The following is a 19,141-nucleotide window of genomic DNA, read 5'->3' on the forward strand; positions in this document are numbered from 1 at the left end:
TCCCCACTATTTCCAGATTTCAGGACCGGAACAACCACTGCCAGTTTCCAGTCGTCAGGGAATATCCCTGACGTCAAGGAGTTATTGAAAATTGTGCACAGTATAGGCGTAAGTAATTCATGATAAGCCTTAACAATTGCAGCGGGTATCCCGTCATGACCTGCAGACAATGTGGGTTTCATTTTCTTAATACATAGCCTAACACATTCCTCATCGACAACCACAGAACCTAATGAGTAATGAGTCGCCAAAAACGTCCGAGTGAGGCAAAATAGATGAGGAGCAGTTATTATTATTAATGTAAACTGACGCAAAGTGATCAGCAAACAACTCAGACATGCCCTTCGCACTGTCGCTACGCTGATTCAAGACGATTTCTGACTCAATATTCTTCCCCAAGCGCGATTTAGCGTACCTCCAAAATTTCTTGGGATTTTTAACAAGATCTGATTCCACCGAGTCAGAATGCGCCTGGCGATCACGGTTTAAAATTTTCTTACATCGCTTTCTGCAAATTTTAAATTCAACTTCCCACTTTGGAAGACCACTTTTCTTAAACCTCCTGTGCAAAAAATCTTTCCGTTTTAAAAGCGTTCTGAGTTCACGAGAGAACCAGATAGGGAAGCGAGATTTTTTAAACGTTTTAAGAGGGATATACATGTCCATAGCCTCCTGAACAACAGTTGTGAGGAGATATACTTGGCCGTTGATATCAGACGACTCCAGGATAGAAGCCCAGTCAACACCCGAAAGATGGTGATACATTCCAGTGTAGTCCCCCGCTGAATACTTATATGATGTGTGTGGGGAAGGACCATTAGAGGGACTGGGGACCGGAGGATCAAAAACAGAAATAACTACATCAAGAGCAGGGTGATAGCTATCCTCAGGAACCATAGAAAGTTCACTTCGAGCCACACGTATACCGTCCGTGTTTGAAAAGCATAAATCTAAAGCATTACCTTGGTCGTTTAGAATGTTATTGTGCTGTCTAAGATCTAAAAAGGAAGTAAAGTTGAGGAGATAGTTGCACTTTTGTTTACAATAAAAGTTGCCAGTAAGGACATTGAATTGTGTCCAGTTAATCCCTGGAGCGTTAAAATCCCCCAAGATTAAGATATTGTTCCCCTGTGAATCATTAATAGTATTTTCAATGTCAGCAAGACATCTTTGGAAATCATCTGGTGTCGTCTGAGGAGGAAGGTAAAACAGACCTATTAAAATACGTTCTCTGCTAGAACACTCAATTTCAACCCACAGAGACTCAGGAAATCTCTCCAGATCCTCACGTCTTCGTGAACTATATTGTTTGTTAACCGCGACCAATACACCGCCTCCTACTCGGCCCCGGGAAGAGAAATCACGATCATGACGGTAGACATCAAAACAAGGCGGAAAGTAGTCGGAGGAACTAACACTAGGACATAACCAAGTTTCCGTTAAGCAAACAATTGAGTAATTAGATAGAGTAATGTTGGCAAAGAAACATTCAGCTTTCGTCCGCAGGCCACGGACATTCTGGTAAAACAAATCGACATTACTCATCTTTGTATTTGGTGTTGGGCTTGTGAGCTTCTTCAGACGAGTGAAGGAGTTCTTGACGAAGAGCGCCTCTGAAAGGTTTAAAAAGACAATCCTTCGGCCACAAAGCAGGGTCAGAGAGTTTCTCAAAGTCTTCGGCAGCTACAGAGACGTGAAAAGAGGCGTAAGTGTTGTAGCGAGTCTTCAGTCGGTGGCACTTCAAGTTTTCCACATCGAGGGAACACAGATGCCCAACGACGTCAGTAGAGGTGGTGACCGGATCCAGCTTGGTCACAAACAATGCCTTCCGGCGGGAAGATGAGGGGGCAACGCTCAGCTTGCACGCCACGGACGCTCCGGCTTGCGCGGGGATTCGAGTCTCCGGGCTGATCGGATTGGGCTTCACAGGAAGTGGATCATCTACCGACGCCTCGCTCACCAGCGCAGAGACCGGTGCCTGCGGGCTCATGGGGTTCGGCTTACCAGGCAGCGCATCATCCTTCGTCGTCCCGTCTGCTGGTGCACCTGCAGGCTTTGCAGAGAGAGCCGAGGCAGGAGGGAAGCGCAGGGCTGCAGCAAATGTTTTTCCGCCACAGGGCCCTGCCTGAACTTCAACATCAGTTCTTGCACGCTTGCCAAGCACATCGCGTAAGCTGCGAACTTCCGCCCGGAGGCAGGCGATGGAGCCTGCCTGGAGCTCCGCCTGCTGTCTCTGCTCACGACGGAGACGCGCGTTGTCTTCACTGAGGGAAGCAACCTCCTCGGTGAGGAAAGAAATTCCTTCCAGCGCGTCGAGGAGAAGGGACCGAAGGGACTGAAGGCTGGCGTCCCCACGTGCGTCGAGGCCATCGGGAGAGGAGGCAGGCAGCGTCGCCGGACGAGTAGGGGAGGCCGATGGCGGAGGAGGAGAGCGGGCGAACTGGTCGTCGGGGTCACCGGAGACCACGCCGCTGACGTTAGGCCTAGCTCCACCGTTGATCTTGGCACAGCTTTGGCAGACAAATGAGCTCACCTCACGCTGAAGAAATGTGCGTTCGGTCTCTGGAAAGCATACGCACTTCGTATGCGCGCGAAGTTGGCACTCAGTGCAGCGAAGAAATCTTTGTCGTCCGTAAAAACAGCGAGAGCAAATCAGACATGCATCCTTGCTGGGCGGCATCTCCGCATTAATAATTATTATTATTAATAATAATAATAATAATAATAATAATAATAATAATAATAATCATAATAACATTAATAATAATAACGATCTTAATTGTTAAATAACTACAGTGTTGGTGGAAGTCATTTAGAAAACAAGCTGTTAAAACAGCTTGACTGAGCCCCAGCCCACAAGACATAACAGCAAAACATCTTCAATAAAACTTGGGCACCAACAAGTTGTCAAACATAAATTAATAAGCTCCATAAACTTAGTGAACCGAAATCACCGTTATCATTCTGCGTCGGTGAAGAGTTATCCGGTCTAAGTTGCTTTTATATCAGGACATTCGGCAGACGAGGCCGACGCGCAGTATGGATTCCCAAACTCGGGAAGCTGACGACACACGGCCTGCGTTCGTCGCCGGTTACCTGGGCAGAAGCAGAGCAAAATTAAGACGCCAGTATCATTACGTGACGTAAAGAGCATACAGATGCGTGGAAGTCAGGATAACATCCACTTCAACCGAAGGAAACGTGTTTTCAGGGCAGCGTTGGAGACCTTGCGGCGGCGTCTCACACCATTGACGCCTCTCTGGCAAACGCAGGGGTCCGTCGCCTACGAAGCGGGCGCCTGGAGGCATGGTCGGATAGGCTGGTCTTAAGAAAGTAATTTATCAGCAACAACAAAAAGTATTTTCGAAATGTTTATTATGTGTTGAACAGATGAGGTGAATAGAACCTTTGGCTATTTCGAGAATTTTTTGGCCCGGCTGCCCACATTGCTTTTCATGGCTCTCAATATATATACGGCCTTGTCTGCACAAACTGGAGATTTTGGCATTTAATTAGAGCGCAATAAAGTGAGACTTCAAAACATTAATACAAGAAATTTAAATACTAGAAATATTAGTCTTAAGAGAACAAAGAAAATAAGTATTATAGCTAACACCCAAATCTAAGATAACTAAAAAAATGAAAAAAAATATCTCATAAAGTATCTTCTTCTGGAGCTCCTATTTGGACTCGAAATGGCGTCTTTCATAAAAGTATATTAATGTAAGATAGGGGATATTATTAAGTAACTAGGTTTTTACCTATATTTGTGAGATAAGGAATCGATTTTTACAATGTTTTTTTTTTCCCTTCTTAAATAAGTAGGTTTGAGCGAAAATTCCAGATATTTAGAGCGTGATATTGGCAAAAAAAATTTTTTTTTTCACAAAACGCACTTTTTTTAGATTTGAGAGGCGTTTTTATACAAATTAAGTTTTTTTTGCACATATCCCAGGCATAAAAAAACTGCCGCGTCTCCCTTGGTATGAAATGCCCCATGTGATTTACAAGTTACAAAATATGTTTTCATGAGAAAACGTGCGAGCACAAACAGACGGACAAGAAGAAGGAGACTCGGACAAGTCCATGTTCGTTTTCCTTCTTATGCATCGTCTCTGCTTGCCTTTAAAAGTTTCCTGAGCATCAGATATCAACTAGCCCGAAAATACTCGTTAAAGTTGTTCTTTGTTGCTATAATTATAGGGGTAGAGTTAGTAGCTGTGTAAATGCGGAGAAGGGTAAACGCTTTTTCGCCAGGAATTCAGAAAAATATCATTTCGCAAATTGCTGGTTGGCAAACGACAACGACGCGAAATCCCCTTCTTCCCCCCAGATTGTTATTAGAAATCCGCGAAATCAGCTTGAGTCGCGGAATACGGAACAAGACAAGGACAAATTGATGGCACCAAACTCACAAACAGTAGAGCGCAGTAAAAGGTGCAGGACTTAAACAAAAATGCTAACGTTATCTTACACTGTGCGTGTTGCATTTTTCGAAGATAGTAATAAATCTTCCTAAGAAATTTTATATGTTTTATTTCGCACTATTTTTTCTCTCTCAGTCTTAGAAGGGTAGCAAATCTTTCAAGGCGCAGTTCCCAAGTCAATAAATAAGGACGTCTGGAACTGACGTTGTAGGGACATTTTGACTTCCTGGACAGGAGACAAAAGGCCGTGTCTCGCTCCGCTGTAGAAAGAAAAGCCCTATTCTTTGAAAATCGAGCGTAAAAAAAAAAAAAAGAAAGACTATAAGTCATTATTTTTTTGGTTGCGCCAAACCCGAAAAAGGACCAAATCGATTAAGTTGGCCGCCTTCTGGCTACCGAGAGCAAAATGTCCGATTAAGTTTCGGAGTAATTTTACGAAGTCACCCGGAGGACACGTATCCACTTATGGGCAACTTAACAATTGCAAAAAGATTGGGTCAGTTGAAGAGCAGGTTCGGAGTAAAATAAAAAAGTCACTAGAGCCGCAATTTCTAAGCATCCCTAAAAGGTCTAACATTTTAGAAGCAGCAATAACGAATTGCAAATTATATTTCAATTTCACCTATTTTTTTTTTTCAAGGAGTTGCGTCACTTCGCTCGTGGCCGGTAGAAAAACGAAGGCATGGGCTGGCTCATTTTTGCGCAGAAAATGAAGACAGTCAATCACGACTCACGACACAAGGAAGGCTTCCACCAAATATCGAAGCTCGAAACACAATATTAACAAAAACAAATAAGATATGGCCAGTAAGGTACGTTGCTAATCTGTGTTTTTTTTTTTTTTTTAATTTAGGTTAAACATATAAAATAGCGCAAAAACGACAGGGACAAGAAGTAAACAGCAAAAGCGTTTGTTCTGTTGCTTCGGGCCGCTATCTTTGTTTCAGCTATTTTAGATGTTCAACTGCGAAAAGAGCAGAATAACAAAGCGTGCGCAAAAAACGATGATCATGACGTTTCGCTTGCGCATTTATTGGCTTTGCGCACATTGAATTGTTTTCGTTTTTTTTTTCTCAAAATTATTTTCTTGGTTTTGTGAGATAGATTTGTCAAATAAGGTGGATTCAATTTCGTTTAGATATTTACAGTCATTCCCAGTATTCTGCTACTGACATACATAAGTTAGAAAAAAACTTTATTACGTTATTTTAAATTTATTGATTTTTTGAAAAATATCTTTTCTCATTAATATTTTTATGTGCTTATAACAGTGATTTGTTTTTATTGCAAGGAATGGAAGCATTCCGGTCAATAAAATATGTATGAGAGGATTGTCGCTCTTATACTTAGCATCGCGATGTCAAAAGAAATATATAGGCACGTACTAAATATTTATATTAAAATATTTATCACTAAAGCTCTAAACAAAAACAACAACAGCAAAAAAAAAAAAAAAAAAACAGGAAAAGAGCGTGCTGAAATATCCGACTTGACATCATATACTTCGAAAGGGGCTGAAGGCCAAGATTTCGTAAAATTAAAGGCTCGAATTCGCCGGCATTAAAGTTTGTCTTTAGTCACCAGTTAAAATTCGGCTGATCTGAAAAGGTTCCTGGATAAGGCGCGGGTGTTTCCCCATTTGGAATGATGTACGAATACATAAAAACAGTCAAACCATCAGCGCTTCAAGAGCGCTTTTCTCAATAAGGATTTGTTCTCGACTACTTATAGTACCAGTACAGTGGCTTAAAGGGGGTAGTGAAACGAACGAAACCGGAGAAGCGGCACAGCGTTGGAAGATGGCCGCGGGTGGCGCTGGCGCTTGCAGCACTGTCGTTCCGGCTATGGCTCCGGCTTGGCCGCTTGGTCAGCTTGGCTCCGGTCAGCTCCGGCCGATTCGCAGCAGTCGACTACACTGTCGTCTGCTAGTTTCACATTTTTATTCACCTTCAAACACAAATAATGTCCTTGGAAGTTCACTGGAAACAAATAATTGTTTTTGAGGTATTTATAATAGTTATGAAGCGTTTTAGGGTGCCTCTATCTGCCGGCCGATTGAGGCACCCAACGGAGCTGCGGATCGAAGCGCCACCTGCACCGTTTTCCAAGGAGCGGCCGTTCCCGATGCATGGTGGAGGCTACGCGATAACCACAGTACCCTCTTTAAGCCATTGTAGTACCAGTTTGGGCTCGGGGTCTCTAAACTTTAGACTTGTTCTTAGCTTGGAATGGGGATATCCTCAAAAAGGACCCTGCCAAACGCGTGCGCCCAAATAAAAAAAAAAAAAAAAATGAACGAATCTGTAAAAACAGCTAAACCACCCCAACTTCGAGACCGGTTTTGTTTTAAGGATTCGTTCTCGAGTACTTTCCATAGTACCAGAATATGCTCGCGGCCTCTAAATTTAATATTCTGTCGTCAGCTGGAAACTGTGTTGTCTTCAAAAAGTTCCCTGGCGAGGCGTGAGTGTCCAAATTTAAAAAGATGAACGAATGCGAAAAAAAAAAAAAAAGAAACAATTGAACCATTCCTATTTCTAGACCGCTTTTTCCAAAAAGGATTTGTTTTTCGAAGGCTTGTCATAGTACCAGGATGTGCCCAATGTCTGTAAACTTTATATTTTTTCTTTGCTGGGAGCTGGGATATCCTCAAAAAGTGTCCTGTGGAGGCGCGTGTGTCCAAAATTTAAAAGTTTTATGAATCCGTAAAAACAACCCTAACATCCCCACTTTGAGACCTTTTTTGTCCAGAAGGATTCGTTTTCGAGTACTTGTCATAAAGCAGGGTGGGCTGGAGGACTCTGAATGTTATATTCTGCATTTAACTCGGAACTGGGCTGTCCCCAAGTAGTTCCCAGTCAAGGCGCGTGTGCCCAATTTTCAAAAGATGAAGGAATGACTAAAAACAGCCGAACCATCCCCTATTCGACACCAGTTTTCTCAAAAAAGAATTGTTTTCGACCATTTGCATATTACCAGGATGGGCTAGAAGGCTCGACATTTTATTATCCGGCGTTAGCTCGAAACTGGATTGTATTAAAAAAAAAAAAAAAAAAAAAACATTCCCTGGCGAGGCGCGTGTAACCAAATTTCAAATAGTGAATGAATGCTTAATAATTTCCGAACCATCTGCACTTTCGGACGGTTTTCTAAAAAATAAATTACTTTGCAGTACTTGCCATAGTATTAAGATGACTTAGAGTGCTCTACATTTGATATTCGGCTTTTCGTTGGGGACTGAGCTGTCCTCACAAAGCTCCCTGGCGACGCGCGAGCGCTCGAATTTCAAGAGATGAACGAATTCGTAAAAACGGCCGATACATCCATCCCAAGTTTCAGATGATGCTACTCGGTGTGCGTTGATTTTTAATGATTTGGTATGATGGATGGGGATAATAAAGTTATCATTCACGTTTTCGCATCGCCAGCCTTGCTCCTTTTGCACGAGGGGTAAGTTCAGCGCACCGCCGCGTTTCACATGTGCTGCGATTCTTTCTAACGTTTATTAATTTAGTAGCTTTCGTTGACATAAATTTCAACAATGAGTTTATTTTTACTAATTTTAATTATTCAACAAATTTTAGTCTGCGATGATTCTCCAGATATATAATGTACCCCCTGGTCCCATGACTTACGTGATTGTACTGCAATAATTTAACCTTAACATACTTAAAAGAACAACGTGAAAAGCATCGCCATAAGCACCCCTACACAAGTAATATAAACAAAAAAATATGTATATATATATATATTTATATTGCAGTACTTTCGGGCGTGCTTTAAATCCCGCATAAGCCCTAGCTTGTACACTTCGTTTCAGCTTAATTCCAGACGCAGCCGACGCTACGAGCTAGTGGGACCAACCAAGCAGCTTCAAAAGCTCAAATAACTGGGCCTTTCATTTTTATGATTTGCTTAACTATGATAGAACACATACAGAAACATGACGAACGCCACGGCGATGCTCTTTGACGTTGGCTGACTGGTCCCATGAGCTGTATTCCTCGGCTGCATATGGACTTTGACGTGATACCAAGTATAAGCGATGTTGTCGCGTGCATGACGGGGAGATGTGCATACACGACCCGTCCCCAACTAACGCGGAGGGGTGTTTAATCGTTTTTGAGAACATTGAAAAGTGCGTTCGAACCGATCGACTTTTTATATTGCGGGTAATTTTGAGCGTTTCTGTACAGGGCATGACTGAGTGAAATGCGCAGGATGCAAAGACGCTAGCGTCGAGTTTTTGAATAACATGGTCTAACGCAGGCGATTCAGAAAATGTTGTACTTTGCGCGTCAAGTAGTGCCTTTTTGAAGGTTCATTTCGCGCAGGCTTGGGTAGACCGTACGTTTCTCTCAGCATTGTCTGAGGGTGCAAGCAGTATGAGGTTGATCACGTGTCCGTAGTGATCATGCTCTTGTACCGTTTATGCTCTGTTTCTTTAAAGAAATGCCGAAGAAGTTTGTTTGGGATTTAGGCAAGTTTAATGCGAAGCTTCCCAATAAATAATGTTTTGTAAACAGGGTGCGCCGGCATCTTGAAGATTTGGCAAGAGCTAATGGGGAAGAGTTCGGGATTAAATGGGAATTGTTTAAACAGGAAACTAAGATGATAGCTCTTGAACGTTTCAGTTTATTAAAGCGAGAATAAAAGAAAGAAAGGAACGGTTTAAACACACTCCTTCAAAATCTGGTGAGGGAGAAATACACTTCTCCGAGTTCTTTTTTTTTTTTTTTTTATGAAATAATCACTATACAAACGCCTTGAAGTTCTTCATACTTCAAGCGGTTATCGCTCGGAGAGATACCCACGAAAAGGGCGATAGGGGCACACACACAAAAAGAAAGAAGACGCTTGAGTAAGAATGGAGTCAGTGGGATGGCGTACCAGGGGGTAGTGTCGCGCAATGAAGGAATCATCGAACACGCTTTTTCGTAGAATATTATAAAGACAATTTCAGATGCAATGCTCTAAACAAAGATGATTTCCAGAGGTTTTACTTGACTTTATTGCCGAGATTTGTAGCTGATTTAAAAGAAAAGTTAGAACAGCCGATCATGTTATCGGAATGTAAAAAGGCGATGGACAATTTGAAGCCTGACAAGGCTCCAGGACCAGGTGGCCCGGGCGCCCAGTTTTACAAAGCGTTTAAGGACCAGCTTGTTACTTTTTCGCACTGTCTATTTAGTGAAGCATACAGACTAAAAGCTTTACCCACTCGTCTTTTGCACGTTTTTATACAGAAAAATAAGGGCCTCTCAAAACTTTGTTTTGTTGGATCATACCGTGTGATCAGGATAATTTGACGTAGACTGAATATACTGATGAGGGTTTTAGCGGAAAGTTTGCAGAGTGTTATAAACATTATCGTCGGCCTACACCAGATGGGTAGATTAAAAGGGAGGAGCACTGTAATAAATGCGCTGTTCGCCCGGAGCATTTTGGTCTGCTGAGACTCTTTTGTACGAAGAGTTGCCATGTTACAGGCCAACCTAGAAATAACGTTCAACCGCGTGTCACACGAAATTGTTTTTCTATAATACAACCTGTTAATCTAGGTTCTGCCAAGTGCAACGGTGTACGCGTGGCACACTAAAACTACATCACTAGTCTTGTAGTAAGCAAGTTCGTAAACAAGCGTATTTGCCTTTTTTCTTCGGCGCGACAAGGCTGTCTACTTTGCCTTTTTTTTTTTTTTTTTTTTTTGGGGGGGGGGGTGTTTTGTTTAGGCATTATTTAGAAATCGTTTATTTTTGGGTTTAAGTTGGAAGCTCCAAAGGCGCGTTTCTTAGCGTACGCGGATGACGTGACGGTTTTTGTGTAGACTCCAAGAGTGTCTATAAAGCGTCGAGCTCACAGAGACGTTTTACGAAAATACGAGTAGCTCCGTCAAATGGGAAAAGAATTTTTGTCTTTGGAACGACGATTGCCTTCAATTCCGGTTGTTTTAAAATATGCTTTAGGGGGCGAATCTCAGCCTCTTTATCTTAAAGTTTCCCATGAGAACAACCGCAACAATGGCGACTACTTGCGCAATCAGGTTGAAGTTTTGCGTGAAAAAAGCGACCAAGTTGGGAGATTTTTTTTTTTTTTCATAAACCAGAGAAAATTATTTTTCAAACCCCTATTGAAGTGAAATTGCGTGGTGCATTTCCTCGGTTTATTGTTTCGTCAAGAGAGGACGCATGTGCCTGTGTACGTGGGTATTTGAAAGATATTGTTGGTGCTTATTTGTTTTTAGTCACGCGTTTCTCACTCAAGTACTTGTCGTGTGTATCAAGCAAGCGACTAACGAAGAATTTCATTTTTTTTTAATACATTTTTTTCTTTTTTTACAGGGCAGGCCCGAGGCTGTATGTCTTAAAGCGTGTCAAGCGAAGGGTGGTACCCCCTAACGCGAATACTTTTTTTCTTTTCAAGTTGCATAATCAAACATTTCCAGCTGAAGTCTGGTTAGCTGAAAAGGGTATCCCAGTAGCTTGGTCTGGCAACTATATACTGTGTACAAAGCAGAAAACGGTGGACCACGATTTTGTTTAGACTGTTGGACGCTGACTTCGTGTGGGACGTCCTTTTAGGGACCTTCGAAAAGAGTTCCCATTAACGCCAAATGTCATACGTTTTTGAGCCGTAGAAGGAAACGTTCCCTACGACATGATCCTACTGCTGGGCCTGCACGACTTATGGCGTGCAGCATGACTGTGCACCACGCGGATATCATTGTTCACCCCATATATAAGTATTTTGTTGAGCACATGTGCTTTCTGAAGGAATACTATAAGGACCGGCACCCTACACTGGAATGGCCGAACCTTTTTTTAATGTTGTCTACCCTCAAAGACTCGTAGCATGTTCGGGATTAGCCAAGATGGTTGGTGTCTTTTAGCGCTTAATCGCGATTGTGTCACCGCCTTGTGTCATCGTCCAAATGAAAGAAAAAAAAATGGCGTGCTTGGCGTACTGCATGACAACCGTATGTGGCTGTCACGCAGAGGAATAGGGATCGAATCCCTTTCGTCCCGGATCCTTTTTTTACTAATTTTGTACTCTCTTCAGAAATAATCTGTACTAAGGTGATGAGCTGGGCGAGTTGGTACTAGTTGGACATGATGAAAGAATAGCTGATCTTTCACGGCTGTCATCGAGTGTTCTTGTTCAGAACGTTCCTGAACGTGTCGCGTGTATAGGAAAGTAGCGGTAACACGCTGCCTCGGGTCAGTCACCTTCCGTCGCCCACGAGTCGACAAATACGTGGCACCTTTTCCTTTAAATTTGTACGTGCACGCTTCCTCATTAAACGTTTATTTTTCATTTTAACTTCATCTGCTTTTTGTTTAATTTGTGAGAAGATTGCACCAGGCGGAACGTGCCTATAAATAACCGCGTCAAAATTCATTTGCCTGGAATATATTGGCTGAAAATATATCCTTAGATACGTTATGTACTGAATGAACCACCAAAAGTAGTCGAAATGCGGAATTGATCGGTCAACGTACAGATTATTTAACTATGATGCTTTAAACGCGATTAATATTTTTAACCACTTAATTGGTAAAACTTTGACAAACCAAAAATAAAAGCGAAAATTCAACGCTTTCACCCCGCAGACGTGGACCAGTACACCTGTATATGAAAGGCGAACTTAAGGTTAAATTAAACATTAAATTAAACTGTAGGGGCGGCTTTGGTAACTCTAGAAAATTGCGAAAGGTTAAACGTTGCAGTCACTTCCACGCTGTTCGAGCAACCGTTTAGCGCAGCGAGACTATTGTGAACAATGAAAAGAGGTCGATCTTGCCGTAGAATAAAAACGAACATCTTTGCCTCATGCAGCTTAAGTAATAATCTTCGAGTGTGAGTGTCTTTGAACCGTTCTCAACTATACATCGAGTCTGAGTCAAAATCAAAACTTTATGTTGCGTCGTTTGTCAGATATTCACCAAAGATTGTTAAAAAAAGTTTTGCTTTTTTTTATATTTAAGGCATGGAAATAAGCGAAATCTATTACTCGATCAATTAATGGTTAAAGGGGACGATTAATCAGGTTAAGGGTTCTAAGTGACGCCTAGCCCTAAATAAAAGCATATGTTTTATGCTTAAACTCACTTGTAAGACAGTTATATCTGAAGGTACCTAAGCGTATCGCACTCTAAGCCAACTATAATAACTATAGAAATGCTGGCGATAATTTCTAGGAAATTGTTTATAAGTTCCGATGTCCTTCCTTTGATCGCAGTATCGCCGTGAAATGGTAAGAGAGATGACAAAGTTATCAGTATCTTGCAACCGCCAGACGGTCATTACCTCATCCTTTTTTATCTGCAGAGTTACTGTTGTTGGTGGTGTTTTCACTCGGCACACATTTAGTTCTGACGGGGATTCGCACAAGGCAGAAAAGCTCAAGGTGAATACGCCACCTGGGGCCAGATAAGTGAACTAGTATCGCCTGTCACAAATTTCTAGCCATGTGCCTATAATTTCTTCCCATCACCATTATCGTGAGGACAGCATATATACCGCTGTCGTGGATTAGCGGTCGTTGTTGTCTTAGCGTGAAGATGGCCGTTTGAACATGAAGACGCACGCAGCGCTCTTTGGATGTTTCGGACTACATCGTGATTCTCGCGCGTTTATGTTGGATCAACACAAATAAATCTCACGACAACAAAATCCCTGCAAAGTCACCCCAAAGTGCTTCCCGCAGAGGCGATCGTGGTTCAACGGTGCCTAGTTTTTACTTTTCAACTGCACCTATCCCCGTTCTCGGACAAAATGGGCGAGCAAAAAACACGTAAAAACTGATCTTCACACCTTTCCCAGTTCTTTTTGGGTGAAGCCGCAGTCGCGACATTTTGACGTGAAGGTGGGTTTGCGCAAAACCAACAGGATGTGTGCCCGAAGCGCCGCCGCCGCGGAATGGCGTAGGAGAGGTGAGTTGGTGTACAGTTCAAATAAATTTGAGACGCGACCTAAAATACTCATTATGCACAAAATTAATTTATTTTCTTTCTTTATCTTCAGTGCTGCCGAAAGAGTAAGGCTATATCCGAAAGTCCACGGGAAGAGCTCTGACGTTCGACGCGTGGGAGTTAGGAAGTAAACAGGAAACGCACGGCCACCCACATGGTCGATGCTGACGTAGATAAAATACATATTTGTTCAGAGAGGGCTTGCGGTGGTGAGCTCAGACATCCGTCGTCCCTCTCGCCTAAGAGCGTTCCCGGATGTCGGCGCTTTCAAAAATACTAGTACTACAGTACGGAACCAGATATGCTTGAGAATTTTTATTTTCGAATAAATTCGGAAGAGAATGATTTATTCTGAAGTGTAATCAAAACTGCATGTACTTTTTATTTACATTTAAGAAATGAGCAGGTGTCAAATGAGACGTATTATTATCTGGATATTTTTTATCAATATCTAGAAAGCAAATATTTTATCAAATGCTATGGGAGCATTAAATTCTTCCTTTGCGCCAGTGTTGCGCCCGTTACCGAAGAAAAGTAACGAAATAGCGTTACTCATTAGTTTGGTAAAAAGTAACGCGTTATCGAGCTACGTTACTCTTTTACAAACGTAACGATATACCGTTATCGTTAGTTTCCAAAAATAACGAACATTACTTTTACGTTACTTTTACGTTACTTTTCTGTTCGAGTACATATGTTTGGCAGAGATGTATGATATGCCTCCTTAACAAGCTTGGATAAAGATAAAAACTTACAGAGTGGTTTCATAGTGTTTTGATGCGCGAAGCAGCTTAATTTTTGGCATGCAGATTAGGCATTGAAACTGTAAATTACCTGACTCTGTCTCCTTTATTTGATACATTTCATTCAGACCTGCTGGCCATGGCGACGGACTTTCGTTATTCATGCCCATCTCACGCGCAGAATGAGTCGGAGATGTTAGTCAATCGGCTTTTATAAACTACACCATGCGAACGAGGACTGCTGGAACACAACCAGTCAACCAACACCCCTCATCTGTACGCCGGTTTTAGAAACAGTCCGGTTCATACTATTACCAGAGACTGATTTACTTCACTATCTGGAACAGGACACCGGTTACCAGCACACTGGCTATAATCACTTGCTGCCTCTTACCAGCAGTAGCTCTTAGTTTTTCTGTGAACAAAGAATAGGTTTCGTGCTTATCAGATTTCTTTCCAGGTTTAAAAATTTTATTTTATTTTTTTATAATGACCTTGGGGAATTAAAGACTAATCAAGCGAAACATTCTTCTGTGTACAAAAGTGGGTCAGGAACTTTCAGGCAGCGAGGGGGAGAGCGAGGGTAAAAATATTCCGCAAAGGATGTTTCTTTTTTTTTTTTTTCGAACCTAGGGAAATGAGCAAATCGCTTCGCCACTAGTTGTCCACTGTTGTAAACGGATGTCTCTCCACGGCTCCCCCCCCCCCCCCCTCCCCCGCTGTCCACTTCTGCTGCACAAAGCAGAGGGGGGAACAGGAGGAAGGGGAGGAAACTGTAACCCAGCCGTTCGTTCAAGCCTTATGGGTTGTGACACTATGAAAAAAAAGAGAAAAAGGAGGATGAACAGAATGAGCTGGTAGCCGAAGGTTTTTTTCGCCTTCAAAAAGTGAGTTCTTTTTTTTTTTTTTTAAGCTTTACTGTGACGGATGCTGGTTCCGTGCAGTGATAAGCTGCTGCAGGATTTTGAGATAAGCTCGTGTAGGATTTCACCAGTTTTGGTCAAAAGTAACGAGTAACGAGTAACGAAATTTGACAGCCGATACCGTCGAAAAGTAACGGAAATACTTTACTCGTTAGTCATTCAGAATACTAACGAGTACGTTACTGCGTTAGCGAAAAATGTAACGCGTTACAAGTAACGTCGTTACTAGTAACGCGTTACCTCCAACACTTCTTTGCGGCATCTTTTCGCGTTTGAAAAAAAAAAAATCGAGTTTTCTCGGCAATGTTTCGAAATAATCTTCAGTAAAAGGTTGTGTTATAACACAGTAAACAAATTATTATTTTTATTATTAATTTTATTATTATTATTATTAATTTTTGAGATAGGCTTTATTCGCAAAAAAATCTCAAAGGTTTCAATGTTATAACTTGAAAGATCCCTAAACATCCTCACGCTCAGGCAGTTTATCCGGCCTTTCTCTTCAGGACGCGCGCCCACCTAAGGTTCATACAAAACATTTAGCAGCGAACAGCAGCTCCGCTAGGCATGTAAGACAACCAGCAATACGACATTTTAAATATGTTTATGAAGCCTTCGTTACGTGAGATGTCACTATAGCGTGAATTAAATATAAATTGAACTAGTTTCGAAATAAACGCGATCAAAAAGGGCAAGCACATAAGAAAAGAGGCGACGGGACGAGCGCTTTTCCTTCTACTTGTCATAACCCCTTTGTGCTTTGTTTACATTAGTATGCATAGCCATACTCATGCATAGCCAACAAGCCCTCCAGCTTATTTTCCTTCAGTACCCTAGTTTTCTGGAATCATCCATGGTTGGAGAAAGGGAAACTGGAGCAGCTTTTCCTGTTTCTTTTTTCTCCGCTGCTTCCACTTCCCTCTAAGGGGCTCTCGAAAAACCTGCCGATTTCACACGATTGTGCCGTTTGTCGAAATTTGAAAGATGAGTCGTTTTGTCCGTCCTCTAGTTTTTACTCTCAGTAACATGTAGTTGCAACCAACGTGATTTATTTTGACGCACCAGACTGTCGTATTCAGTTTCACAACTCATATTCCCAATTTAAGGTGCTGTCGCCAATGTCGCATATCCCCAATTTAAGGTGCGACAGTACTAGCTTTGTAAATGTTTGGTATTCACCTGCACTCATCAAAGGAAATAATTTAGTTATTGAATATGGGGTGCTGTTGGTTCGTGCTTCATTACAAGCTGTAATATTGAATCGCATAAAGATTCATTTCACATCTCCATAGGCCTGCTTTGTGTTCATTAAGGTTCAAAGGGAATAACAAAATAGAGAACATGCGCTGGCGCATCTGACAAAAAAAAAAAAAAAGACACGAAACGCTAGCAAATGCTAGCGCATGCGGCAGTGCGTCCCTGAACACCGAACGGAGCACCAGTCAAAGGCGAGCCGGCACAGATCTCCCATATACACGGTTTATGAGTGGCGATTCGTAACAAACGTTTCGGTTCGAAACGTTGCACTGCCCACAACACACATTTTCTCTGATACTGCCAACAATGTTGCGGCGTCGACGCGTCTAGACTACTTTGATTTCGGCCGCTTTATTCGAGCGCCTTTTTTCTGTCTCTCTCTCCCACGCGCTCATTCTTTTTGTACACGCGGCATTTTCCGTCAGTACTGCGCTTCCACAAAGCTGCCTCATCCGCTTCGAGAACGAACCACATCCTGACTCGCTCCCATCAACAAACATTATTTCGACCCCACACCTCGAAAAACAAACTTCGCACGCGGCAAAATAAAAGAAATAAAAAGGAAAGAACATTCTTTTCCTTTCTGGCTCACTCTTAGCGAAGGCAAACACACGCAGAGTGAACGTTCCAGCATGGCAACGTGCAGAAGAAGAGGTGTACCATGGGAAGACAGACAGAGACAGGAAGGGAAAAATAAGATACAGGAGGGCGTTTCCGGATTCGATCTGATCAGGCGTGGGGCCCGGTTATGCTCCGTTCAACCATAAGTTGACAGTGCGGTGGACGCTACGTCCTCCTTTGGACCCCTCGTACGTCTGTTTTTTCGTCACGTGGTCACGCTCTCGCTCATACTAGCGCGCACAAAGTGGGGTCAGGTGATGCTAGGGAGGCGATTGATTGGTCCGGCGACCGCGTGGCTTCCACTCACTGTCAGCTTAGAGGTGAGCGCAGTATCGAAGTTTTAGTTCTCATGTCGCGCCGGTGCTCAGGCGTCGCCTGTCCCGTTCTCCGTCTCAAACTAGTTCCCTGGACCGCAGCGGACGCTCCGAGCCGTCGGAGCCAATCGAATGCAATCCGAGTGACACTTCACCTTCGCGAGAAGTGTAGGCGCGTGATACCTTGGAAACCCCGCATTGGCTGGGATGGCTCATACCGTACGCCGCGCTGTAATCCTACTTTGAAACGAAACAGTCGTTGGACGTATCTTGACTCTGTCGCGACAGTGTACACGTTCGGAGCAAGGGAGTTGCGTCAATGTCCCCTTCATCTCTGCGGCTGTTCTCGCTCGCTCGGCCACGGGGTTTGGCTCGACGGAGCGCGGTGTTTGCCAGCCGGGAAAGTGGACGGCGGCGACGGCTCCGCCGTGTTTGTGCGTCCGAAAGAATCGGGTCGGTGGGTCGGCGCCGGATGCCCGGGTCGTAACTCGAGCTCGGGGTTTACAGCTGCCTCGTTTGCCTAGGAGAGACATTAATTGCGGAAGGGGTGACGGCAGGTGACCTTGCGGTTATTATGCAACGTGCGTATTCTTCTTTGACGGTTTCCATGCAGAAATTCGTCCATCGATTTTCGCGGAATGCATCTTTAATTAATGTGCATATCATTGGGTAAAGCACCATCAATGCAAGGTAAAACTGTTAGAAGGCTAAAAGTCACGGATGTTTAGTTTTAACTTTGCTTTCCACATGTGCACTCTAACAAGCTTGTTCCTGTATATTGTTCCCGGGATGTAATGGAGACACCAATCATTAGTATTTTTCCGTTTGTTAAGCCAGTAAGAAACAGGTCACGCATCGGAATCGCTTGTGGTTAAAAGGCGCCCACACGTTTTATCCACAGGCACTGTTTGACCACTTCAGCCTTACGCCAAATGTCCTTCTCGCCTGTTGACCCAATATAAGAAACACCAGTGATTGGTGGTGTGAGTGCATTCAAAGACAATACACATGCAAGAGCTGATAGTGGTGCGTGGATTTGACAGGTTCACGTTTTTCCTCATCTTTTTCTTCAATATTTCGCCACCTCATAGTATTATATTGTTCCTGCTGTCACTGAAGCATCAAGGACGAGAGTGTGTGACAAATAAGGTAACTGCCTTGGTAACTTACAATTTTATATTGCCGGGTGTTGTAGTGTTTTTCTTTTCAAGCTTCTTGATAAAGGGGTAACTGTAGAATGCAACGTCTTACCCCTTTTGCAATCCGCGGCGAAATAAAAATTGCGGGAGGGGCTCCAACCACAAAACGAAAACGCTATGTGCATGTCAAATGCACTTAAACGCATTGAGCTCCACGGGTGTAGCTTTCTTATTCTTTTGCTTGATTGCCAATATCCTCCCTTTTGTCATAAAGAAATGTTGTGTTTGTGTTTAGGGGAGTACTGACGAATTTTCTCTTTGGGAATTTTTTTGCAGTTCCTGACGTTGCAAAAAATGACAAGTAATGCATAACCTTAGAATACGTTCATGTGTCCACTTCCCCGCAGAGAAAACAGAGAGGAAACCACTTGTATGCTGAACCAGAGAACTCGGTAGAATTTTGTGGCATTCTGTCTAATAACGGTTGCACCTACCACTTAATTGGAGGTATTTTTTTTCTTTACAATTTATTCAGGAAAATTCCTTAGCGCCTCTTCGGTATTATTTCAGGAGAAGGTGACATACTATAAGCACTTCGACATTCACATAACCGTTACCCTCTTCTGGCAAAAACACATCAATTATACGATTAACAACGCAAAACGCATGCTCGGGTATTTACGCCGTAGTTTCCCTGCTGTACTTCACCTTCAAAACTTCTACTCGACAAACCTCTCGTCCGTTA

This window comes from Ixodes scapularis, unplaced genomic scaffold (assembly GCF_016920785.2).
Source record: "Ixodes scapularis isolate PalLabHiFi unplaced genomic scaffold, ASM1692078v2 PGA_scaffold4__175_contigs__length_147842914, whole genome shotgun sequence".
In the NCBI taxonomy this organism is placed as follows: Eukaryota; Metazoa; Arthropoda; class Arachnida; order Ixodida; family Ixodidae; genus Ixodes; species Ixodes scapularis.